Below are 6362 nucleotides of genomic sequence, written 5' to 3'. Positions count from 1 at the left end.
TTCGGGCTTTGGGTCAACTGGGAAAAGAGCAAACTCTCCCCCATGCAGAGGATCTCTTTTCTCTGTATGGAGTTGTATTCGGTCAATCTAACAGTACACCTCTCAGTAGAGCGTGCCCAGTCGATGCTGAACTGCCTGGAGTCATTTCAGCGCAGGAGGGCGGTCCCACTGAAACAGTTTTAGAGGCTCCTGGGGCGTATGGCATCCGCTGCCGCGGTCACGCTGCTCGGATTGCTTGATATGAGACCGCTTCAGCGTTGGCTTCACGACCGAGTCCCGAGATGGGCATGGCAACGCAGCACTCAGTCTCAGTTACCCGTCCTGCCGCCAGACTTTCAGGCCGTGGTCAGACCTGGCCTTTCTTCGGGCAGGAATTCCCCTAGTGCAAATGTCCAGGCATGTTGTTGTCTCAAGTAAATCCTGCTCTGCTTCATTAGTCCATCTTTTTGCAGTCCTTAATACAGGTTTAGCTGAATTCAGTTTCTGCCTGTAGGTCGGTATAAGATGAACTAAACAGTGATCAGAGCGTCCCAAAGCTGCCCGTGGGACAGAGCGATATGCATCCTTTATTGTGGTGTAACAGTGATCCAATATATTACCGTCTCTGGCGGGTGATTTGCTTTATTAAAGTCCCCAAGAATGATTATAACAGAGTCTGGGTGTTGTTGTTCTGTGTCTGTGATCTGATCAGCGAGTTTCTGTAAAGCTGAGCTCACGTGCGCTTGCGGAGGAATGTAAACACTCACGAGAATGAACGAGCAAAACTCCCGCGGCGAATAGAACGGCTTGCAGTTAACAAAGAGCGCTTCTAGATCGGGACAACACATCTTCTTTAATGCTGTAACATCTGTACACCACCTTTCGTTGATGTAAAAACATGTCCTGCCGCCGCGCGATTTCCCCGTTGATTCTGCGTCGTGGTCTGCTCTAAACAGCTGAAAGCCGGGCAGATGTAGCATATGTGAAACACAGAGCAGCAGTTTGAAAAACACGAGCACGCCGGCTCTCTTCCCCCGTCTGCGCGTCCTGAAGCGATTGATCAGCGCCGCTTCTCCGCCAACTACAACGTTCAGCAAAACGTCCGAATAATCGAAATCCGGTAGAAGATTTTGTGGTGTGTTCTGCCGAATGTTCAGCAGTTCATCCCTGGTAAAACTGATCGTGTTTGAGAAACAAAAAACAGGAAAAACGAACAAAAACAGTACAAACTGGAGCCAAGCACTGAGGCGGCCGTGTACGGCGCCATCTTACTTGCATATCATCAAATTATATTCCAGTTATAAATGTGCTTCTGATTACAGATAGCCTGGGATTACAAAGATATGTATTTTAAAGAAAACCAGTTCGAAGGGAGCATAATTTGCTTTTTGGGTGTAAATATCCACACCGGTGCGGTGACTGACTGCCACACATACTCTTCAGAACATTAGATTAATCCGCGCTGGAGCCGTGCCGGCTAGATAAGCTAGATAATTCCGCACACAGTTACAATTCCAGGTTTTCAAACAGAGATGGCGACAAAGAGGAAAACTTACGGACTGCAGCTTTAAGTCAATTCTTAGCAGTGTTCTTGTGAGTAATTCTCAGAGGCTTGATAAATATGGGTCCAGAACCTCAAGCCACAAAAACATTTTTTTCCCCATCTGCAACTGCCCTCAACAACAATTCCAATGACCCCTCATGATTTCTTATTTGCCCCCATGGCCAGTAAACAATTAAAGCATGTCAACATATTCTGTTACACCAAATACACCAAATACTGATCTTTAAAAAAGCATCATATGACCCCTTTAATTCAAACTGTGAGCATTTGCACTGGCACATTTTGCACATCTTGCACTAATGTACACCTTAACAACTTCAACTATGAACGTCTACAATGCCCCACTTTCACACTTCCCCCACAAATGTACAGATAATATACTTAGATTTTTCTGCTTCTTATTTAATCTTATCTTTCTCTCCCTTTACCTATCTCACCTCACAATATTTATCTTAAGATTATTATTGTTATTATTGTAACACTTGCTTGAGCGCTTGTGGGTGTTTTCGGGGCTAAAACTGAATGTTTAGGTTTCAACCCCCCCTACCCCCCAACTTTATTCTCTATTTACACATCCTCCTCTCTTCTTCTTTTCGCCTTCCACCCCGTCATAATGAATGGGACATTTCCAACACAAAAATAAAATTCTTTAATTTTTAACTCTTACATTATTATTATTATTATTTCTTGTATGTTTAATGTCTTTGTTAGCACCAATACGTCAAGACAAATTACATGTGCATGTTCCACAGTAACTCGGGGGGCCAGACAGGGGCCACTTGTGCTTTTAGGGGGCACAATTTTAAAATGAATCTTAAACTACTTTAAGTAGCCTATTATTCATTCAGTCATTTTTCACCATGTCATGTATCACTGCAATCTATAACAATTTCAACTAAAATGAATGTTTCATCATGTTTAATTTATTTGACAAATAATTTTGTATTGTAGTGTCAGAGGCATAATTTTTGAGGTGGCACGAATAAAGGGGGGTGGGGGTTGGGGCTCTCATGCTTGTCATATGACACACAGTAGCCACGTACTACGGAGCCCGGGAAGTCACCTGTAGGGCACGATTTGTTAAACCGAGGGAACAGTTTAAGAATTCGTGAGTACGGTTTATAAACTGAGGGGACGGATTGCAAAACCGTCGCCACGGATTGTTTTTTTTTCTCCTACAGATGACTTCCCGGGCTCCGTAATACGCAGATATAGGCTTATGTCTCTACTGAAAAAAAAAGAAAAAAACATTACAAATTTTCTAATGGTGTCTAATGTTTTATTCAGCAGGGGTGAATAAAACATTTTATTTATTTATTATTATTATTGTTTTATATTCTCAAAATATATCATGAAATATCTCGATTCTCAAATATGTGCAAGTAAATGCATTTTGCACCTTTATAGATTATGTTAGTTCTCCAGTAAAGTAGCCTAATAGTATTAATCTATTAACTTTGCATAAAAATTCGTCTTTTTACTTAAGTACCAGATATGGTGTCATACCATTAAATATATTTAATACGACTGACTTTGTATTTAATGTGAAGTTAATAAAAACATAGTAAGTTACTAATTAGCCTATAACACTTTCATTGTACAAAAAGAGAGCAAAGAACGTTTACACTATCAAAGAACATTTTCACTTCAGTCCAGCGAATTCAAGCACTCTCAAAAACTCCCAGCTAATCTCTAAAGCTGTTTACACTGTAAAATTAATATCTTACTTACATTCGTACATCTTCACTTTGTTGTTTCTGATGAGATAATTAGCCAGAGTTCAGTCAGCCAGCGCGCGCAGTGACGAAACAGCGGTGACTCACCTGAACGCCTCTGATTGGTCTTTGTATTCATAAACTCAACATAATAGTATGGGATTGGTTATAATGCGCAGCGCTTTAAAAACGTGTGTGTCTCTGGCTCTGTGCCAGCCAGCGAACGCAGATTTGAATTTAGCTGCTGGTGATGATTTTCTTTTTTTTATATGCATAGTTTACAGGACAAACTGCAGCATTTCACCCAAAATTGTTTGGTGTGATATGATTCCAAATTTAGGGGGGGGCCAAGCTTGTTGGCAGGGGGGCACTGGCTTACGGATTTTCTTACGGAGTGAAAAACATCGCAGAGTAAAGAGGACAGAGACAATGCGCTGACAGACAAGGCAGACCAGGTTACTTTTGATAATAGGAAACAAAGTCTCAGCATTCAAATTCTGTTAGTTTTATTAAGAATTTAAAATGATAAATACAGTTTTGGAGCTCTTTAGCGGCGTGACGGTTCACGTGCTCTCCCGCTTTACCTCAGTTCAAGCGAAGCAGGAGTGCATTCTAATTAGCATGAAATAAACATGAATGAACATCCAAGGGAATGCTGAAAGATACACTACAACTTACTGAATGTATAGTGTCTCGTGTAATCACTCAATGAGTGATTTCCTAACTTACTACACTTGTGAAGTCACAATTCTATATTGGTACAATTTACTCAGGCCGATGACATTTTTTTGTATGACATTAAAATAATTTTTAGAATAATTGCACATAAATAGGTTAAGCAAAACTATTGTGATTATTTCTGAGAACTATTTGACTGTAGGCAGACATACATTATGGTACAGTACAAATATTTGGAGCATCCCTTATTCTGTCTCTTATTTTCTTAAAGAACAAACACTTATTTTCTACAAGAATACAAGAATAAACACTATTTTCTTAAAGAATAAAAGATAAAGAATCACAATTGTCCCTTATTTTCCATTTCTGAAGTTAATTGATGATGGTGATGATGGTGTAATTATCTTTTGACTCCCCTGACAGCGGCACCTTGCTCAAAAAAACAAAAAAAAAACAACCTCAGTTGTTGGAGATATGCGAGCAAAAAATAATAGATGAAAAATGGATAATAGAAAGCACCACTGAAAAGGCCAGTAAAAAAAATACAAAAATAAGTTGGCCAGTCTAAGGCATGAAACTTCAGGGCTGAAAATGAGTCCCACTCAGGCCCTGAATATGGATGAGATTAAGAGGAGAAACAGTTAGACAGTTAGACAGACTATGTGGCTGTTTCCGAAATCGCCCCCATACCCTTAAATAGGGCACTATTTGAGGGGACAGCCATTTTTATTGGCCAACCATAGTGGACGTTCTCGAGTGCACTCATTCAATCCCACAATGCACCGCAAAAACGAGTGTACAACTGGTGCACGCTCAATGGCTAGAGAATACCCATAATGCACTGTGAGAGTCACGCGCCGAATGAATTCCCGCATCTCTCCAGAAGATGGCGCCCGCAGCTGAATAATCAATCCGTTCATATTACAAAGTGCTCATCCATGGCGTACAGCATAATGTACAACACAGGTATAAATTCATTGTAAATTGATTATTAAATTGTTTAATTAGGGTTTGTACATATTTTCCGTGACAGAGTTCAAGATAAATCCTTTAATCTTACTACTGGAGCTGCTAGTTTGCCAGTTTCAAATGATTAATAAACAGCAAGCACCAACAATGCAAAAGCGGCAGTCCTTCCGGTGCACTCATTGTCCGAATTCACTCACTCGTTTTCATTCACTCCTTCTAGTGAACTGAATTAGTGACCTAATGTAGGGAATAGTGAATGAGGGTATAGGGGGCGATTTCGGACACAGCCTGTGTTAGAAACAGCAGGGTTTCTGCTCAGTTGATTTTTTTTACTTCAGGCACTGAGAGTGCTCCTACAAAAACTTGAGGCACAGCAGGTGGCTAAAACACAAGGTGCCTGGGCGCACAAACAGCACGCATTGCTCACTGCCAATAGAAAACTATTCAAATCGTTCAAATGTTAATATGGCTTGCCATATAGTGACGTTATCTATGCTGGCGTGTATGATGACGCGCACACGTACTGACACAACCACTGACGGTTAGTTTTTGGAAGTATCCCACAGTATTTGGAAGTATTTGGTGAGTAACTTTTATATTCTTTATAGTTGCTTTGAGATTCACGTCGACCGTAGTGTTTCGAATTTGGAACACATTGCCTTTAGTTGGGCAGTGTACACGTAGTTGTGCGGGTTCTCGAGTGAGTTGCCATTTTTTCTCTAACTGGGAGAGTCAGGAAACAAGATACATTTGCTGTCAGCTGCCGTTTGATTTTTTGAATCGGTTTAGATTTTTGTGGTACCTATAAAGACACTTGATAAATTCCTCTAGCGTAATCTCTTGGTTTTGATAATTAATAACGTTGAATGTTATTAGTGTTTTGAATTAGTGGCTGTAACTCTGCAACATATTTTGTCAACCAAGATGAACACGCAACCTATAATTTAGGCCTGGACTAGATATGCCTTTGAACAAACACGGATTTTTTGTGATTTGATGACTTCAACTGAATCAAGTTGTGGGCAATTTAAGGTTGAAAACGTTGAAAAAGTCTGTCAGTTGATGTGTTGCGGTTAAACAGAGCTGATCATACTTCCTTGCGAAGTATGATTTAAAAGCAAATTGTAATAGATAAAAACGTACTACCCAGTGCACAGCTTAAGATCTATAGCCAACACTTTCTAAATAATGCACTTTCTTTATAAAATGATGTTAGACTATATGCAGTGGTGGAAAGAGTACTAAGAAATTGTACTTAAGTAAAAGTATTGCTACTTAAGGAATAATTTACTTGAGAACAAGTAAAAGTACTGAAAAATAATATGACTCAAGTAAGAGTAAAAAAGTAGTTTGCTGAAAAACTACTCAAGTTACTGCGTTACAAAGTACTTTAGTATTATTTTTTTTAATTTTTACCCAAAATGAGACGATGTGAGCATTATGGAGCAGGGTTAACC

General features: G+C 39.8%; 1 protein-coding gene across 3 annotated transcripts in view; it reads left to right on the top strand.

The window, feature by feature from the left end:
• Window positions 1-5406: 5406 nt before the first annotated feature.
• LOC107697985 (TNF receptor-associated factor 2-like) overlaps window positions 5407-6362 on the top strand; it is a 48494-nt gene continuing 47538 nt past the window's right edge. For all 3 annotated transcript variants that reach the window (XM_016498891.1, XM_016498890.1, XM_016498893.1), the window contains exon 1: window positions 5407-5487. The gene's annotated coding sequence lies outside the window, so the exon portion shown is untranslated. The remainder of the gene's footprint in view (window positions 5488-6362) is intronic.

The sequence above is a fragment of the Sinocyclocheilus anshuiensis genome, unplaced genomic scaffold (assembly GCF_001515605.1).
Source record: "Sinocyclocheilus anshuiensis isolate Anshui unplaced genomic scaffold, SAMN03320099.WGS_v1.1 scaffold2152, whole genome shotgun sequence".
NCBI classification, from domain to species: domain Eukaryota; kingdom Metazoa; phylum Chordata; class Actinopteri; order Cypriniformes; family Cyprinidae; genus Sinocyclocheilus; species Sinocyclocheilus anshuiensis.
This window is presented reverse-complemented; position numbering and strand designations above follow the sequence as displayed.